The sequence below is a fragment of the Thermobia domestica genome, chromosome 5 (genome assembly GCF_964235325.1).
Source record: "Thermobia domestica chromosome 5, izTheDome1.hap1.1, whole genome shotgun sequence".
NCBI lineage: Eukaryota > Metazoa > Arthropoda > Insecta > Zygentoma > Lepismatidae > Thermobia > Thermobia domestica.
This window is the reverse complement of record NC_137458.1, coordinates 41626319-41647655: the sequence shown is the minus strand read 5'-3', so window position 1 is coordinate 41647655 and position 21337 is coordinate 41626319. Positions and strand designations below refer to the sequence as shown.

The following is a 21337-nucleotide window of genomic DNA, read 5'->3' as shown; positions in this document are numbered from 1 at the left end:
AGGCATGTTAGAAAATAAATTAGTATTACTAAGTAGGAACGGAGAACATATAGACATTGATAGGGAAATTTATGAGGAAGCGAATGGCATTTTTAAGAACCTTTTTGACTCTTGTAATGAACCATTACCTTCAAATAACGTCATCTCACTACCAGAGATAAATGTGTGTTTATTTGGAAAAGAAGTAAATGGTTTATTGGATACCGGGGCGACCTGCTCCGCCATTTCAAAAGAATGTTGGGACTCCGTCTCAAATAGCCAACCCCCACCCGCATTTTTGAGTGCGAAGAATATACTGGTAACGTCCGCTTTTGGTAGTAAATCAGCGACGCTAATTGGCCAAACTCTGTTAGTCATTGTGATACAAGGGAAGGAATATCATACTTTAGGTATAATAATTTCAGGCTTGAATAGGTCTTTGATACTAGGATCCAACTTTTTCACTGAATCTCGTGCCGTGTTAGACTATGACACCGGCCTTCTACATCTCAAACATCCTCATGATGTAGAAGTGGCGTTTATATCAGTAGATTGCGAGACTGAAGATCTAGTAGTTCGATGCTTGGAGTTGAATGGAGAGTGCATAAAACCTTTTAGTTTAATGGATGAATTGGATAATGTTAATTGTAATTTTTCCCCGTCAGACGAAAGACGGAAGGCCATACGGGTTAGTGCACAAAATGAGTATAAGACCTCCAGAGAGCAGGCCACTCGTGCCCCAAACTTGGCACATTTACATATCATTATGTAAATATATTAATTTGTGATACAATTAATTGCTTGAAAATTAGTATGCATATTGAATATTATACAGCTTTTGTGAGGTGCAGATAGCCAGAGCCGAAACTAAGGATACCAAGAAACACCAACACAAATAAAATTAATAATATAAGGTGGAGTGGCTGGGAATATTCAAATACAAGGTAAAAATTTACATAATATGCAAATTACAGGCATCTGCATACTTAATTCCCTGCTTGAAGTGAATGGTAATATCCTGTAGAAGCCGCCACTGCCACATATAAATTCGGTAGAGCATATGAAATTTAGTTAACCAGAACTACAGATCTCAGGGTACTCTGTATGACAGTCATGGCCTAGAAGCTACTATAGTGAGTTTATGCAAATAATAACTAATAGGTTAAATAAAAAAAATCTACTTTAAACTAACAGGTAGCAGCCTGTTTTAAACTCACTATACCCATGACTGTAAGCTTTGGTTCTATGGACATAATACTCTCTGGGCCCCATTCAGAGAGCTGGTCAGATATACCAACAACAAGGGAAAATGCTTCCTTGTCTCACACTCCTGAAACAAAACATTTTGAATTAGTAACAGGTACTCACCCTGCAGCAAGAACAGACCAATGGAAATACTGGGTAAAGATGGCGGTTTATTTCTGTGTTTGTAGAACATAGGATGAGTGCTGATAATACGTTAACACTCCCTTTACACATTAACTTTGAACTTTCCTTCAGTAGTGCACTACTCACCACACACTATGAAATATATATATATATATATACACCAAAATTTTCTTTTCACTATATATAACAAAAAAATAAAAGAGGATGTGTTAAACTTAATTTTTAGAGATCTGTTTGATCTCAGAAAATGCTTTGAATTTAAATTACAACTTTTTCTGAGATCAAACAGATCTCTAAATATCAAGTTTCAACACATCCTCTTTTATTTTTTTTATATTGATAAGAAAATTGTGGTGTATATATATATATATATATATATATATATATATATATATATATATATATATATATATATATATATATATATATATTATCATAGTGTGTGGTGAGTAGTGCACTACTGAAGGAAAGTTCAAAGTTAATGTGTAAATGGAGTGTTAACTTATTATCAGCACTCATCCTATGTTCTACAAACACAGAAATAAACCGCCATCTTTACCCAGTATTTCCATTGGTCTGTTCTTGCTGCAGGGTGAGTACCTGTTACTAATTCAAAATGTTTTGTTTCAGGAGTGTGAGACAAGGAAGCATTTTCCCTTGTTGTTGGTATATCTGACCAGCTCTCTGAATGGGGCCCAGAGAGTATTATGCCCATAGAACCAAAGCTTACAGTCATGGGTATAGTGAGTTTAAAACAGGCTGCTACCTGTTAGTTTAAAGTAGATATTTTTTTTTATTTAACCTATTTGTTATTTGCATAAACTCACTATAGTAGCTTCTAGGCCATGACTGTCATACAGAGTACCCTGAGATCTGTAGTTCTGGTTAACTAAATTTCATATGCTCTACCGAATTTATATGTGGCAGTGGCGGCTTCTACAGGATATTACCATTCGCTCCAAGCAGGGAATTAAGTATGCAGATGCCTGTAATTTGCATATAATGTAAATTTTTTACCTTGTATTTGAATATTCCCAGCCACTCCACCTTATATTATTAATTTTATTTGTGTTGGTGTTTCTTGGTATCCTTAGTTTCGGCTCTGGCTACCTGCACCTCACAGTAGCTACACCTATTAATATCAATTGGTTAAAACTTTACTCTTAAAGACATTCTCTGTCAAGATTGACACTAGGTAGCTACACCTATTAATATCAATTGGTTAAAACTTTACTCTTAAAGACGTTCTCTGTCAATATTGACACTAGGTAGCTACACCTATTAATATCAATTGGTTAAAACTTTAATCTTAAAGACGTTCTCTGTCAAGATTGACACTAGGTAGCTACACCTATTAATATCAATTGGTTAAAACTTTACTCTTAAAGATGTTCTCTGTCAAGATTGACACTAGATTGAAGCTAAATATTTGTACCTATAGTAACACGGTTAAAAATTGTAAGACATTTTCTGCCAAGAGTGACACCACGTAGATACCTACGTACGTATAGTATCAATAGATAAAAACTTCTAAAACGTTTTATGTCAAGATAGATGTAACAGTAACAGCACTTAATCTAACATGTTACAGCCTCCAGAGTTAAGCAACATCCTATCAAGAAACTGAAAGATAAATTTATCTTGAGAAACAATTTTTAAAAGAAAATGTATTTTAATACGATACTTTTCTTTATGTAATACTGCATTGCATTGTATTGTCGTATGGCAGGACGATTTTGCAGTATGAGGATCCTTTTGTCGCAGTTTATTTGTCCTGCCTGCAAAACGATCATCCGCATTAAAGAAGAAGCCAATTCTGCTCTCCTACCTCTTTCCCGACCCATCCATTTCGAGGAATAGAAAAAAAGAAGAGCAATTTTAGGTAGAAAAAATCTGGCACGTATTCTTGCCGCAGTCATGTTGCGCTAGGAAGGACTTTAATTTCGCAACTACAGTATTATCATTTTTCCCCTTTTTTTTTAATTTTACGGATTTTCTACTCTCAGCGGGAGAGCGATTGCAGTAGCTTCACAGTGTGGCATATGTGATCAATATGATTGAAATAAATTACACGCATTAGTATAATAACAATTATTATAGTAATAGTAATGGCATAAAGGGTTAAGATTGGACGAGTACTCTCCGTTTGACTAGATAACATATGACCAGCACTCGAATTTCCAACAGCGTTTCTTCTGTCTACCTGGATCTCTCACTCGCAATACTTTTCATAAAATCAAATACTGCTCTAATTATCTCATAACGCAAGATGCTGGGCTAGGGACGTAGCCAATGGTTGGGTTCTGGGGGTCCGGATCTCACCGCAATTCCAACTTTTCTGTAAATTTAGTATAATTTTAGGGTGATTTTTATGAATGCTAATAGAATTTGTCTTCATATTGAATTTTGACCCGTCTCAAAACAAATTTCTCCCTACATGCCTGTGCTAATCCAAAACTTAAGATTTTGTGCCCTACCGAAACAGTATCAAAAGGCACATTCATTTCTTAAAAATACAAGGACTGTTCAACAAGATTTGGGACTAGAGATGGGCACTAGTTGAGTTAAAACTCGACTCAAATCGAATTCGACTCGAGTTTCGAGTCGAGTTTGATAAATGGCTCGTCCGTTCAGCTCGTTCTAACTCGTTTTCAAATCATTGTTTGATTAGACTGGAAACCGAAAGCCATGACAAATGTAAGCAGTAATGTAGAATACTTTTAGTTTTGCACACGACATGGGGCATCTCGTCTCGTGCTTTTAGTGCATCTTCTGGAGTACTTTTAGTGTATCTCGTCTCGTCTCCATAACGAGACAACAATAGATTTTCATAACCTATAGTCTCAAATATCGTGAGCACCAATAAAATATATACTGTAGTTCTTACCATCAAGGGTGAGAACTGCATGCTCGAATTTTTGAGCCCAAACAGAAGCTCAACCCGGGTAGTGAAACCAACTGGCTCGGCTCGGTTCAACTGAGTGAACAGCTCGAGCCGGCTCGGTTGGGATGAGCCATCGATTCGGTTAAGACGTGCCAATGACTCGGCTCGGTTGGGATGAGCCACCGATTAGGCTCATGTGAGCCATCGGTCCGAGCCAGCTCCGTTGAAATAAGTTCATCGGCTCCATTCGACTCAGCTCAACTGAGCCAATGGCTCGGAACTGGCTCCATTGGAGTGAGCAATCAGCTGGGTTCGGTTCTGCTCGGATGACCAATAGGTTCAAGCCAGGTCGGATGGGTGAGCTGTTGGCTCGGTTCACTACTCGGCTCGGTTCCATAGTGAATGAGATGTGAACCGAGCGCTCGAGCCGTTGACAACCCTAATCCCGGGCCGAGCAGTTTTGAACATGTTTGGCCAGCGCCCTGTAACTTTAACAAGTTTTGGCTCGAGCCTGAATACTTGCTTCTAGGGAACTCAAGTCCAGAACCTCGTGACCCATGTTCTTGCCTCCTGAAGATTTCTCGACGACCGAGTCGGCAGTCAACCATAATTTCTAGTATTCAAATAGAAACAGTCTATCTTTCATGTTTATACACAGTGTTGTAATAATAATAATAATAATAATAATAATAATAATAATAATAATAATAATAATAATAATAATAATAATAATAATAATAATAATAAAAAGTTGTAGTATCATTAATAATTATATTGTCTAAAGTAGGACGCTTGAAGAGAGTACTTGGAACTACACACAAGGTTTAGCTCGAATTTGCTGTTTTGGCTCCACTCGACTCGAACTCGAGTCGAGTTGGAGGAGAATTTTTGAATCGAGTTCTAGAGTCGAGCTCAAAGATGTCTGTTTCGAATCGAGTTGAGTTTCAAAGAAAACTCGCTCGTGCCCATCCCTATTTGGGACTGATATAAAGTGCTACGTAGAGTCACAGTGTGGTAGACTGTAAGGCATCTACCTACCGAATGAGAGACCTGGGTTCGATCTTAGGTGGTGGAGGAATCTTGTTTCTTGTCGTTTTATCCTCCAATGTTCCAATATGAGTCAGGAGTTCATCCGGACTCTGTACAATGAGTTCCTGAGGACTAAAGGTAGCTGGAGCGTAGTGAATAGTTAGCTCATCTACTACATATGCCGAAGTCTAGAGGAAGTATGATTCTTCTTACCTCCACTCAACGCTTTTGGTGCTTATGATCAGACCCGAATCAAGGCTGCCATTTATCTTACAAAGTGTTCCATAGAGAGGTGCCTGAAATTTGAACAAGAAACAAAAAAATGTTTAAAAAGAAATTTTCCTTTTAAAAAATAATCAACAAAATAAAACAAATCTGACTGAAAAGTAAAAAATAATTATGTTTTCAAGAATGATACTTTTAGAAAAATCTATTTATGTATGACAAAAAAGAAAGTCTATTTATGTATGATTAAAAATTAAAGAAAAATCTATTTATGTATAACTAAAAAAAGAAAAATCTATTTATGGAAGATTAAAGAGGAACGAAAAATCTATTTATATATGACTAACAAGCAAATATGAAGAGAGCTCTCATATACAAACAATTTATAAGTATGTGAAAGTGCTTCCCCTGCACTTGTTTCTAGTCACACATAAATAGATGTCTTTCAAAGTGATTTCCTTGTAAACAGATTTTTTCTTTTAATTTTCATTACGATTTATTATATTTTGTTTGTTATTTCTTTTAAGGAATGCATTTTTTATTTAAAAAAATCAGTTTATTTTTATTTTCTACTACTTTTGGTCATAATTAAATACCATTTCTATGTTTCCTTTCCTACATGCTTGCTGAAACGAATGGGGAATGGCGGAAACTTCATAACGAGGAACTACATAATTTATACGGTTTACCCAACATTGTGAGGGTCGTCAAGTCTAGGAGGCTTAGGTGGGCGAGTCATGTAGCTAGAATGGAAGAAAATAGAAACGCTTTCAAAGTCTTGACTGGAAGACCAATCGGAAAACGACCATTAGGAAGACCTAGGCGCAGATGGGAGGACAATATTAAGATGGATCTCGCAGAGATAGGAATACAAAGTAGAAACTGGATGCAGTTAGCTAAGGATAGAAGTCAGTGGAGGGCTTTTGTGAACGCGGCATTGAACATCCGGGTTCCATAGGCCATAGAGTTAGTTAGTTAGTTAGTTGCTGAAACGCAGTGTCTTCCGACACTATATAGTCTACATGAATAGTGAATTCAAAGATTACACAAAAAAGGGAGAAGATGAGGGAAGCGATGAAATGAAGGAATGGGACTTGAACTGAAGAAGTGTTAGGCATCCTAAGTGGTTCGCTATAATCCATTATAATCAACAGCGCTGAATGATTTTATAGTCTTTAGACCAATTTCTACATTCTACTCACGAAAGAACCTCCTTTAAAAATAACTAACTGTATAGCCTATGGAATCCGGAGGTTCAATGCCGCGTTCACAAAAGCTCTCCACTGACTTCTATCCTTAGCTAACTGCATCCAGTTTCTACTTTGTATTCCAATCTCTGCGAGATCCATCTTAATATTGTCCTCCCATCTGCGCCTAGGTCTTCCTAATGGTCGTTTTCCTATGGGTCTACCAGTCAAGACTTTGAAAGCGTTTCTACTTTCTTCCATTCTAGCTGCATGACCCGCCCATCTAAGCCTCCTAGACTTGACGACCCTAACAATGTTGGGTAAACCATATAAATTATGTAGTTCCTCGTTATGAAATTTCCGCCATTCCCCATTCCCGTTCCTCTTGGGTCCGAATATTCGTCTCAGGATCTTGTTCTCAAATACTTTCAGTCTATGTTCTTCCCTCAGAGTAAGTGACCATGTTTCGCAGTCATACAAAACAACAGGCATGATTATCGTTTTGTATATTTTGTTTCAAATTTCTAGACAGAATTCGCGACGACAAGAGATTTTGAGCTGAATCATAACACGAATTCCCTGATTTTAGTCGACATTTAATTTCTCTGTGAATATGATTTTCCTCTCTTAATATTGACCCTAGATATTTGAAACTATCCACTTTATCAAAAGTATTATTTAATATTTTAACGCACCCATAATTTGCTGTATTTCCTTTAAAAATAATAATTAAAAAAAAAAGATAATGAAAGCATCGCTTATATTTTTGTATGCTTATTGCTTTATTACTTTTGAGCAACAAAACTAGAAAAAAAAATTTGGAGAACATTAAAAAAAATAGTATTCGATATTTCAAGTGATTAACACGTTTCATGACCCATAGATAGTAGAAAAGCGATTTTTCGATATCTATCTGCCTGTTCATCCGTTCGTTCTAATGTACACTCACGTAGGAGCCATACCATTCATCACATCTCAACCAAATTTTACACTTAAGATTTATATGTAATTCTCCCAGGGGTTTTCGAATTTTCTTCGTACCCTTAAAAAATAAGAGTATTTTACTTAAAGGTTAAGGTGGATCACTAGGTGTTCTAGGTGCTATGCTAAACGCTGCTTGAATAGTGCAGCGTTGCCAGATAGTGTCGAGTGGTTACTGATGCCAGATAATAAAGGAAGTAGTGATGGAATAATTCTGCTTGGATAATTACTCGAGAAATTCGTTTTCGACGTTTCCCGCAATTCGCAGCTAAGTTCCGCTTCTCAAACTGCAACGCTAGAATCCAGGAATGTTCTTATTATGCCTACCACACTAAACGTTCAAATTTGGCAACAACGCATTATGGCGTTCTGCGCAAGTTTCTTATCAAAATCTATTTACTTAAATGTAAATTAATATTTAAATGAAATGTGAAACATAACATGAATAACGGTCAAGCAATATATCTATTTCGTAATAAGATCGTTACTTTAAAATACTATATACATACAAATAAACATTTCATAAAACTGAGCTCTTTTAGTAAGATCTGACAGCAAGTGCCATCTTCTGTGCTGATTGTAAAACTAATAAAATATTTTCTTTTATTTGTTATCTTTTTCGATATCAGAAGACACAACCAAATGAATCAGTATCTTGTGTTGTAGCTAAAACATAACTCTATCTTACAGTACAATATTTATAATATGTAACGCTTCATTGCGCAGTAATTAAGGGAATGAGCTAAAATATGTATTGACTTCCGGGTGGTGATCCACCTTAAAATCAAAAATTGCTATTATCTAAAACGGCTCTAACGATTTTCTTTATATCGTAAAGTTTTCCTTGTGCAAGTGTTGGTAGAGCGTAGATAGAACAAATTAAAGTTTGGAATTGTTTCCTTTATTACCAGTTAAAAATTTACTATATACAGTATTTTATAGAAATAATAATGTAATTTTTTAAAATATAAGGTAGAAAAAGATGATTTAAGGCCCGAGCAGTGTGGAGCAGGATTTCTACAAAGCTCCGAAGTAAGTTAGGTGGAGTGCGCTAGGAATCCCCAATGCTCCGAAGTAAGCAGTGAGCGGGTTAAGAGTTCTAGAGCTCTTAAGCAAGTTAAGTGGAGTGAATTAGGAATCCCCAATGCTCCGAAGTAAGCAGTGAGTGGGTTAAGAGTTATAGAGCTCTGAAGCAAGTTAAGTGGAGTACATTAGGAATCCCCTATGCTCCGAAGTAAGCAGTGAGTGGGTTAAGAGTTATAGAGTTCTGAAGGAAGTTAGGTAGAGTGCATTAGGAATCCCGATAGAGCTCTGAAGCAAGCTAAGCGTTAAGAATTGAAGCTTAGAGTCTTCAAGAAAATTAGAGGCTTTGGATTAGGTATTTCCTAAAGCTCCGGAGCAAGCTAAAGGAGGGGCTAACAACTAAAGATTAGTAACTTTCCTTGGAATTCAATCCTACAATATACTTTATATTACAATATTTCATAAATTATTTACCAAAAACAACCCCATCATGTAGTATAAGTAATTTATCTGGGAAAATCAAGAAAGGGTAGTTTATTCTTGAGGGTGACTTTTCTGTTGGACGATTTTCTTCAAAATGACTCATGAGTTTTTCTTCGTATTTCATTAATAATCTGACAGTATGGCAAAACTTATTTGTTCCGGAAAAATATACGAGGAGTAGTTTATTCTTCGGGGTGAGTTGTTATCGGACGCTCGTATTTTCTGCATAAATCTTTCTTATTGTTTCTAAAAGTACGAGTAAGTTCGAGTTTACTACTCTCGTCTCGTTTCCTGTTTACGGTGACCGAATTCTGAAACCACTCCTATCTACTCTGCTTCCATTATTCATTCACGTCTTTATATTCCTAATCGATTCAAGGTTTAACATTCTCGAAGTTAGTATATTCTATATTTTCCTCTTGTTCCCTTGTATAAACTACCTAATATAAATATTGTAAGAAAATAATATGAAATAGTGAACGTGAGAATAGATTGTATCACACAAGATAAGATAGAGACAGGGTACTTCTGAAGCATAGAGGTAGATCAATACAGAGGTACATATATTCAGGTAAATTAAAGCAAGCTTGACTCAAGGAACTATAATTTCTAAGTTCCATAAATGTAATATCCAGAATAATTCAATGAAGAACGCGTTTTAAAAAAACAACCGACAGCATCTGACCGAAAGTATCGACACAGAACTGAAGAAAAGGCTGATGAGAACGCGATGTGTGGAAAGTGGAGATGTATAGAGAGTCTGTGACATGCGCTCTAGGAGATGAAGAAAGACGGAAAATGGAAGGCTTCAAAATTTGGTGCTACAGTATTTTCTTTTTAAATAGACGAGTGGGCAAGAAATAAATGAATAAGTGTCTCTAAAAATGATAGCAGGAATAGAAAACTATATTGAGAACTATGTCAAAAAGGAGACTTAGAAAGATTGGATACGTTATGAGACAAAGAGGAATCACGCTATTTGTATGAAGGGTATGGCAGAAAGAAAAATATCAGACCAAGCGCGTAATTAAACAATACGGACCAAATAAAACAAAATGTAGGGAAGAAGGACACTTCAAGAAATTGTCAAATCTGACTGAGGATAGGGAAGAATGGAAAACTGCTTCAAACCAATCGAGAAAATATTGATCAAAGAAAAAGAAGAAAAAGATCAGTGGAGATGAAACAGAATATACTGAAAAATGTGGACAAATACAGTGTGTCTCTAAAATTCTTCATCTGATTTCAAAGTGCTATAGCTTGAAACGGTCATTTGTATTTGAAGGAAACGCCTATAGTTTGAAAGAGGCGGTAGTTAAGCTTCGTTTGGTGAGGAAGTTGCCACTACATAGTACCCAGGAGAGAGACGTACGCTAATGGCATCTCCAGTCAACTATCTGGCAACTCGGCAACTCCGTGAATGTTCTAGGTAAGGAAAGAGTTCGACTACCGATTTGATGTGTGCCATGCGATCGGGAAGTAGCCACATTGAACATTTGTGAACTGAAGCGCCCTGGTGTATGATTATTGCCAACGATATTATGGAGTACAAATAAGAAAACAATAAAAAGGAAAGCAGAAAGCTAGAAGAAATCTTAAAAATTAGTAGAAAGAAAACTGAATATCTCAAGTTCAAGAGAGAAGAACATGGGGAAGTAAGGTTACAAGGAGAACGATTAAATCAACTGGAATAAACTGTGTAGCGTTCTGTGAGCCGCTGAATCAATGTAAGAGATAAAATAATGATTTACAAGCCAGTGATTGGGCCAGCAATGATACGAGCAGCAGACATATCTAATAAAGACAATGCAAGAAAAAACTTGAAAGTTACCAAAACGACAATATCTCACTAGATGCGTAGGATAACAAGAAGAGACATAATGAGGAATGAGATAGGAAGGGAAACAATCGAGATATCTAAAAAATATTCAAGAAAAAAGATCGCAGTGGTATGGCCATCTAAGGAGAACAATAATGACTATGAGGTCATAAATGGGCAACGGAAGTGGATGAAAAGATAGGTAGAGAGAAACCAAGGAGGAAATGGATGGATGTGTTTAAGAATGACTTCAGAGAGAAAGTCTTAAGACTTAAGAGGGGGGGGGGGATTCCAGGACAGGGCTTTATGGAGAAGACCCATCAGAAACGTCGGCCCCACAGATAGAGAAAAATAGACACTGCTTTAAAATTGGACAATATAAGTCAAGTGTGTTATAAAATAAATGATCTGCTTATACAACAAAATCTTGAAGCCATACCTGGCTACCCTCACTCTGCCCACTCCGCCCAATAAGATCGGAATGTTTTCAGCCAACATTAATGCCGGAAACGAAAGTAGCCAATCACACGATGGCGGAAACGAGAGTAGCCAATCACACGTGCCGATGCTCTCCTGTATTTTGGCTTCATTGAGTTATTAGGATGAAGATACATATGGGCAGATTCTCTACTTTATAACATCCTTGATATGAGTGTATGTGTATGAATATAATATGTGTATCGAACAGTAGGTGTTTCATTCAACTACAATTAACCGTTTTCAAGCTATAACACTACGAAATCGGACGAAGACTTTAGAAATATCCTATAGTATAAGATTATTGACTTTATTTTAAATGTATATTACAAAATAATTTTCGGTACCTAGAAAGAAAATAAAAGGTGTACAAAGCATAGACTTTGGGGTTACTAAATCCGTTGCATAAAACTTCCCTTTAAACAAACATTCGTCTTCAGCGTTGCATGTAGAGTAAGTACTCACGAAAAATTTCTAAGCTGGCGTGTTATATCTGTATTCACATGCGTAACGAAATTTTGTCCTTCAACCTTTTTCTTTTCGTACACACATACATTGTTATTATGATCAAAGCAGGCGACCTTGCGTTGCACATTATCCACACTATTATACAACAGATTAATACTTTACAAGAAAAACATGTTTAATGTATATACATGGTGTTCATAAAATGCTGGGTGAAATTTTGGGAGCTAAATTCATATTTTAAAACTATTCTATGGTTTAACTTTTCTTTTGTGGTCAGAGCTCCCTCGTAGTTGAACGGTTAGCGTACACGTCTTTGGAGTGGAAGATCCAGATTCGATTCCCGGTGGGAACACATGTAGTTCGGTTTCTACGTTAAACAGTAGATCCACGTGTCATATAGTCTCTCTGCTGAAAGGAATGCTAACCTACAAATCAAATCTTTCGTGGCCAAGTAGCTGATGTGTGTTCTATGTGCTAGTTGTCCTAGGTTTGATTCCCGTGAGGCACAAAACTTTGCTATATTTTTAAGAAGTTTACTTGACCAAAGTTTCTTTATATACGTATTTATTCTGTCGGTCTGTCCGCCCGGGAGACAAAAAAAAAATACTTGATGGTTTACCATCAATTTTGACCAGGGTATAGAGCAGCGTTTCCCAACCGGTGTGCCGCGGCACACTGGTGTGCCGTGAATGGGCCGATGGTGTGCCGCGAGTAAATCGTAACAAAATTATTAATTCTATAGCAATTAAATTACAGGACATAGGGAAAAATGTATATTTGTATTTCACATTACTATGAACCTCTAATATGAATCTACAATTTTAAGTTTCATACCGCGTTACTTTTCTGTACATTTTTAATATTGAAAATGGTATTTGTTATCATTGTTATGACGTTATGACTATTATTGCTTCTTTATTGATGCAGACTATTTCGTAACTTCAAATTTTAAAATATTCAATCCTTTCGACAAAACAAACATGCATACGAATTATCTACATTTGTGCTTTAAAAGTAAAAGAGATTTGTTTGTTCGTTCGTTATTTAGTGATCTTCCTTGTTAGTGAAAGTTTGGATGCAGTTTTCGAAAAAGAAAGCATATTTTTAAAAACCTAAATCCAATATTTCATTGCAATTGTTTTCTATTTTTAAATTAGAATGGAAAATAAGCATAATGATTTACCATGGTGGAAAACCAATGATTGAGCTTTCTTCTCTGTTAGATTAGTAATCACAGAAAAATATACCATGGTATTTTATATTTAAATATAATAAAATCTATAAGTGTGCCGCGAGAATTCAAGTTACACCCATAGTGTGCCACAAGTTGAAAAAGGTTAGGAAACGCTGGTATAGAGGGTCAAATGTTAGAAATTGAGTTCGTTGAAGAAGGTGATCCATGCAGTGAAAGTTGTACACATCAATCATTAGAAATGAATGATCATCAATCATTCAATCATTTTCAATCAATCAATCATTTCATAGTTATTTTATCGTTGATCACTATAGAACGGAAACGGTTGTAGATAGCGAGAAGTGGTTTCTTGATATTCATTAATCATCCCAAGAATACGTTTCATCTCCATCCACAATTATCTATTAAAATCGAAAGTGATCGAAATTACTACAACTTTCTATCTCCATGTTGATCTGCAAAAACGATCCCAATCCAAAACACACCGTGTAAGAAAGAAGTCAAGTTCCAAATGAGTACGAAAAAGTAAAGTCAACAACAGATAAATTCTTCAGCCAAGATGAGTTTTGATATCGATTCTGCCAAGTTCTTGAAATGAATTTTCTCATTCTGAAAATGTTTGAAGAACTTGGCCAACTAGTTACGTTATCAATACAGCAAAATTCTTCAGCCACAGTAAGTTAGGATCGGTTATAACCAGTTGGCCAAGTTTTATAAATCTTCCAAATACTTCAAAACTCCAGTTTGAATGTAGATCTTCGCAATACAGTTGAATCAGACGGTTAAACTCACTGAGTATTTTCTTTCGAGCTACCCCATTGCTCTGTGGATTATGCAGCAATGTTTATCAGTATTTTTGGGGGTTTGACAATAATCCTTACATTGGTGCAATGTGAACTGTGGTCTTTCTTCTGAGACAATTGTAGAAGAATAAAGAAATAAATAGACATATTGTTGTTCTAGAGTAGTTATGATTTCATTCGTAGTAGAATCATATGTTAAATTCTACATTATTGCCAACTTGACAATGACCATTTCATGAACTATTTACAATAATTTGAAAAAAAAATATTCTAAACATTTCTAACGAATAACAGTAGTAAAATAAATGCCAAACAAAGAATAGAATATCAGAAAACTTAGTAACAGAATAACAAGTAGACAACATTAAATAAAACTTGTAACCACTTGTAATGTCACACTTCCAGCGGTGTATTACAAGTTGTCTTGAAAATGACCATTTCGTCTATCTGGTGGGTTCAGAAATGGCGAAAAACGCAGTTTGAGGGATTCATATTTTATCACCCGATGTTTTCCCCCTACGTACGATTTGATACTGTTGTACAACTGTTGTAATTTAGTGTGTAACTGTGTGTACTAGTACTTGCGTGCACTTTGGTATTGCTGACATTATTAGCTACACAGCAGTGGAACTTAGCTACCGATATCAGGGCAGATTAAGACATTTGGGGCCCTGGAGCTAACTATTTCAAGGGGGTCCTATGTTACGAATGATTCCAGCGGCCTTCCACAGCCTAATACGCCTATTGAAACACCGAGAACTATGCTGTAATATTTTAATGTGCTTCAAGTTTACAATAATTCGTTTAATTACATTCATTATCAAAAGTTAAATGCTCATATACTGCAGTGTAACACGCAAATACCAAATACAAGCCAAATGGTCAACCTCACAAAATAAGTATCGTGAAGACGTTGGTGGAAGAAGACTTGCCCTAGTGACACCGCGAGAGTAGCGAGTGTGAAAAAAATTAACGTGAGTCTGAAGCCTATAATATAATAAGTTGATTGCTATATTTTAGTATTAAAGAGAGGAATTTGGGGGCAGCTGAGCCTGGGGGCCCCGGAGCCTGGGCTCCATTGGCTCCGCCCTTAATCCGCTCCTGGTCGATATAGTGAGAAGTGTTTTATAGGAATCGATTTAGCGTTCGAATATTAGCTACAATTTTCCTTATATTCAAACCAAAAATGTCAGAAATCAACCACTTCCGGTTTTAACGTTGATTGCTATAGAATACAAATTTAACAGATAGCAAAAAGCTGTTTTCTGCAATCAATTAAGCACTCCAAGAAGCTCTAATAACTTCCCACTAAAACTAAAAGTGCTAGAAATCTATTACCATTTCCGGTTTCAATATTAATTTTGAAAATTTTACGCCGTATAAACCAAACACCTCCACGTGGTGTACTTCTAACACTATTATTTGTTTAAGTAAGTACAGAAATAGTTCGTGTACCATTTTAAACGCTAGATTACATTTCAATTACCCTCGAAAAGGAATGGTAAAGTTTAGTTAACCATCTATGACTGAAAATACCCAAAAGTTTATTAGCACAGAAAGCATACAGGGTGTTCGAGATAAATTCGATACTTGTGGGTGATAGGAAAAAACAGGGAATATCATCCTCAAAACAATTTTTAATAGACTCATGGAAATTTTACAGTAGAAAGAGAACCAGAGAAAGCAAAATCACTCAAAAAAGAAGACCCATTATGTCCACAACTGCCTCAAGGTGGCTCCTGAATCTGGAGCGTGCAGCCTTCACGTTGTCTCTAAGGAGAGCAGCGAATTCCGCCTGAATCCTGTCGATGAACTGTGTATTTGTGTTGCAGGAAGTGCGATTAGTGTGTTGCACCACCACGCCCCACAATAATTCGTGGGATTGCCATCAGGGGAGTTAGGGAGCCAGATGTCGGGACTGGTGAAGTCGTACAAATTGTCACCAACCACTTCAGGGTCTTCCCAGCAGTATGGCAAGGAGCGGAGTCTTGCTGCTATATATAGGGTCCTCCATCAGCTACTCTTTCCAACCAAGGCCTCACAACGATGGATAAAAGCTCCACATATCCATTTGCATTTATCCTGAGTCCCTCTTGAAAGACATGCTGTGGCATCACATCACCATCACTGGAGACACATCCAAACACCATCACAGTTTGAGCAAATTTGGACCTCATGATATTAGGTGCACCTCAGTTTGTGCACCTGGTCTTGACAAAAGTTTCTTTTTGTCAGAGAAACACTAAAGTATACCTGGTTCAACCGGATGTTTCACTTTGTTGAGGAGTTTCTTTGCCTTGATGAGGCGGTTGTCTTGTGCCTTTTTCAGTCAAGAGTTGGCCTTTACGTCTCTTGTGGGAGTAATAACGAAGGTCTTCGTGCAAAGCCAGCTTCATTGTTGACGGGGCGACAGCCATTTGCCGCGCTAGAGCTTGGATTCTCTTCCCTGGATCTTCCTTCACATTCTCTTGCAAATGGTGCATGAATTCCTGTGTGCGGCGGCAATCGGATCGTCTTCTGTGAGCTTTTCTTGCAGCCACGGCTTCATAATCACTGTTGCACTTCGTATCGCTTTCACAGTGTTCAAGGACCACTGAGCAGTGTCTTGATTGCAGAATTTGGTTGGTACTCAAATGGTATTCGTTAAAACAACCACCTGACATGATGAGGAGCCATTTTAGTAACATACCATTTGTGTTGTTTTATGTACAGTTGCCAAACAACTACTTTTTAAAAAATAAACATTTTCTTTCGTATTAAATGGACATGACTCTTAAGAAGGTTAGAAAAATGTGACATAAATTATTTAAAAGTGGTTACGAAGAATGAAATATAATCGATGACGAAGAGGAACATCGTGAATATAGGAACAACACATGACAGCACATCTACTCATATAAACCTTGTTAGAAAATTCATAGCTTATAACATTTTCCTGATAAAGATTGCAGGAAATATAATACATTGTTTGTTACTAAATTTAAATTTCGAAAATACTGCGTAAAATTTGCTCACAGCAAAAAGAAAATAAGTGTAATACAAAGTTCAATGTCAGTAGATGCTTTACGATATTCCTGGAAAACCACGCTTAAAAGTAGTATAGGTGTATTTACCTGATACACAGGATTTTTATGTAACTGCGATAATTTCCTAAGTCGTTATTCTTAAATAAAAAGTATCGCTGACCACTGACAAATAATTTAGTTATTAATATTTGTATCTCAATGACTTGCATTCACCGTGCTAGCTGATATGTTAGTAACAACCAGTGGCGTGTTTACGATTTTGTTTCGGGAGGGGCTTTGCTAACTTTCGGGGGAGACTTTGCCTGGAATGTGAAAATTCTGCAAGATATTTCATTTACTTTACTATACTAAGTAAGATTTCGGGGGGGGCTTAAGCCCGGAAGCCACCCCCCTAAATACGCCACTGGTAACAATACATAATGTATAGAAAGGTCACCGTGGCGCTGTTTCTACTTCCACGTTCCTTTGTTCATTAACCTAATTTTGTAAAACTAAAACTGGTCAACACAATTTCTGCATCAAAACGGTAACACTAGGCCTGTGTTAACCACAACACCGCACCTTTGGTGTTCTAATAGCAAACTAAAGTGGCAGTCACGCTGGGATCATTGTCTTGTGTTAAAATTGAATTATTAACACTGTCATTTTTCGCTGTGTGCATTCAGCTTGAATGTGATAATGCATCATTTACGTTATCATTTGTTCCTTTTGGTTTTTCTTTCTATTTTCTTTAGTTTTTTTTCTAACTTGGGCATAACATGTAATAAAGCCTATGTAATTCTATGCCTTAACTTGACCTAGGCAACAATCAAATCATTCATTCAAAAGTAGATATTGATTTTATTTTATACTTTTTCCAACTGCAAGTGTTTTCTGTATCTTTTGTCAGGCTACGAATATCAAAAGGTTGAAAATTCGTTGCGCTGTTGAGAACATAGTCCTCCGCCCACTTCACTAGTCCTTTAAATGCGTCATATTTTCTTCTTTCTTTCCATCTTTCTTTTTTGTTTGTCTGTATCCAGCAAAAGTCTATACGGCGTAGGTAGGTGCTTGAAGTTTCTGTCTGTAGCACTCACTTACTTCTTGGATATCTTCTCCGTTTTTTTCCTCTTTTTCTTGTCTTCTTCTTTCTTCAAAATAGCTTGTCATGTGACTTCTTTTCTTGTTCACCAGGAAAATATTTCTTTCACTTCCTGCTGATTCAGGATTTCTCTAACTTCTTTTTTGCTGACTAATTTCAAACTGTGACGGCGAATCCGAACTTATGAACTGATTCAATTTAGTAATAGGGAAAGAAAGTGATCTATGATAACCATGGGCCAAGTGTTCTGCAAATTGGCCTATTTTCATCGTTGTCCAAATTATGAACTTGACTTTTATCTATTTATACCTATACTCATCATTTGATACGAAGGAATAATTACACCAACTCCTAATACAGTGAAACCTGTCTATGCCGTACATTGTGGATTATATCGAGAAATGCTAAACATACAGAAAGTATATCTATTTTGTATGGTTTGAAACAAAAAAGGGTTGTAGATTATGATACCAGGTGTTCGAAAAGTCCAACGCCGCTGATACAACCAGTCGCAAGTCTCAAAACAAGTATACAGACCATCGTCAGGGCCGGCTCTATCCAGTGGCGGATTAAGCTTCGTCGGCGCCCTAGGCACAAACTTAATGTGCGCCCTTCTCAAAAGAAAAATAGTAATTGCCGTATTTTAAAGCTAATATAAAATTAGTGAACACACTGAAATAAGAAGCGAAGTATAAAAATCAATAATAAAAGTAATAGTCCTAGTACAAACAATTCCTTTCATGTAGACCCTATGTGCTAAACCTAAAATTATGTAATGTATTGAGAAATTAAATTCACGAGTCATAAATGAAGGTGCTTCCGCCTCACTTTGATTGTTGCAAACTTGCATATAAGTTCTTTAAAGTTGATGTGTCCATCATCAAGATGTCTGCTTCGATGTGGAGAATAGGTAACTCGTTCAGTCTTTTATTATACATCGTTGAACGGAGATAAGTCTTCAGTCTTTTTAGAGCCGAAAACGAACGATCAGCTGAACAGTTTGTTACAGCAGTACACAAAAATATTCTTAATGCAATTTCCATATTTGGAAACAGACTGTAACTTTTCTTTCCGTATAAATGCTAATATTTCTGCTGGTGCGTCACAGATTCCTCTGGTTTTCAAAAGTCCCGCAAAATGTACACATTCATTTGAAAATGTTGATTCGAGATTAGTTTCATATGCAGCCTGAAGATTGGCTGTGCGCTCCGAAATGACACAAGAACTTTGCAGAAACTTACTAAAAAAAACATGAAGTTGTCAGACATTATTTTATAGTTTTCCTTTCTTCTAATTAATTCAACGTGCAATTTATCAAGAAAAGGAAGAAACTCCTCAACTTTAAATTTTTATCTTTCTGTTAGAACAACTTCATTATCTCCTACTTCTTCGGCTTGAATGTTACGTTTTCTAAACCTTTTATAACTACACTCGTAATCCATATCAGTTTCTCCATGGATTTTTGCTCATAAGAGTCGAACATGTCACGGAGAGAAGTTATAAAGTTCACAAGTGATTCAACACAAGTTCACAAGTGATAGGAGAGAAACATTATACAACGTTCTTATAGAACTTGGAATACCGAGAAAGCTAATTAGATTAATTAAGATATGTTTAAGTGAATCCCAAAGTAAAGTCCGGGTAGGAAAATTTTTGTCCACGAGCTTCCACGTCGAAAATGGCCTGAAACAAGGAGATGCGTTGTCGCCATTATTATTTAACTTTGTGCTGGAATACGCCATAAGGAAAATCAAAGATATCAACCAGGGCCTAGAGTTGAACGGCATTCACCAGGTTATGGCATATGCTGATGATGTAAATTTAATAGGGGATGATAGGAGAACAGTAGAAATAGATGCAGAGATCTTATTAAACGCTTGCAGGGACATGGGTTTAGAAGTAAATCCAGAGAAAACTAAATACATGGAAGTGCGTCGGGACCGTAATACGGCAAATTGTGGAGGCGTTAAAATATTAAATAATGCTTTTGATAAAGTGGATACTTTCAAATATTTAGGATCAATATTAACAGACGAAAATCATATTCACGAAGAAATTAAATGTCGACTAAAAGCAGGGAATTCGTGTTACTATTCGGTTCAAAATCTCTTGTCGTCGCGAATTCTGTCGAGGAATTTGAAGCTTAAAATATATAAAACGATAATCATGCCTGTTGTTCTGTATGGTTGTGAAACATGGTCGCTTACTCTGAGGGAAGAACATAGACTGAAAGTATTTGAGAACAGGATCCTGAGAAGAATATTCGGACCCAAGAGGAACGAGAATGGGGAATGGCGAAAGCTTCATAACGAGGAACTACATAGTTTATACGGTTTACCCAACATTGTTAGGGTCGTCAAGTCTAAGAGGCTTAGGTGGGCAGGTCATGTAGCTAGAATGGAAGAAAGTAGAAACGCTTTCAAAGTCTTGACTGGTAGACCCATAGGAAAACGACCATTAGGAAGACCTAGACGCAGATGGGAGGACAATATTAAGATGGATCTCGCAGAGATAGGAATACAAAGTAGAAACTGGATGCAATTAGCTAAGGATAGAAGTCAGTGGAGAGCTTTTGTGAACGCGGCACTGAACCTCCGGGTTCCATAGGCCATAGAGTTAGATTCAACATGTACTATTATTAAATCTATGTTGACACTTTGTAATTTCACGGTGACACTCTGGAATCTCTTCAGTATATCATTCCAAAAAGTGATCATGAAAGCTGTTTCCAGCCTGTTTAGTTGATTCAAGAGGGATAAGGCCTCATTTCGAACTAGTTTCTCAAAAGGATCATCGCTTACATGAGTAAGGATCTGAATTACACTATCCCAGTTTTCATCCTCCTCTCGTGCTGACCAACGTGTCTGTGATAAAGATTTTAGTGTTTTCGTTCCTGGATACCTGAAAGAAGCAAGTAAGTTCTGTTGAACTGAAAAAAAGAAAAATTAAAATATTTTTGAAGCACAGTGAAGAAAGCACATGCATCCCTACAACTGCTTGCTGCACTACTTCCGACCAAATTCAATGAATGAGCTGCGCAGGGTACATAATACGTTTTAGAATTTATTCCTTTAATTCGAGCCTGTAAACCTGTATATGCCCCCGACATATTGCTGGCATTGTCGTACGACTGACCTCTGCAATTAGTAAGTCAATAGAATGTCTGGTCAAAATATCTATTACAGCTTCGGCTAGATTTTCAGACTTGAGACCTGGATTTGACAGAAACGAAAGGAACTTTTTTTAACAAGTTTATCCTCTTCATTCACATATCTTAACACAGAAGAT

General features: G+C 36.6%; 1 long non-coding RNA gene across 1 annotated transcript in view; it reads right to left on the bottom strand.

The window, feature by feature from the left end:
• Positions 1-21337, bottom strand: part of LOC145684637 (uncharacterized) — a 54922-nt gene that overhangs the window by 9358 nt on the left and 24227 nt on the right. Inside the window, exon 2 of the long non-coding RNA XR_014131344.1 lies at positions 5495-5577. This is a non-coding gene — a long non-coding RNA (uncharacterized LOC145684637). The remainder of the gene's footprint in view (positions 1-5494; positions 5578-21337) is intronic.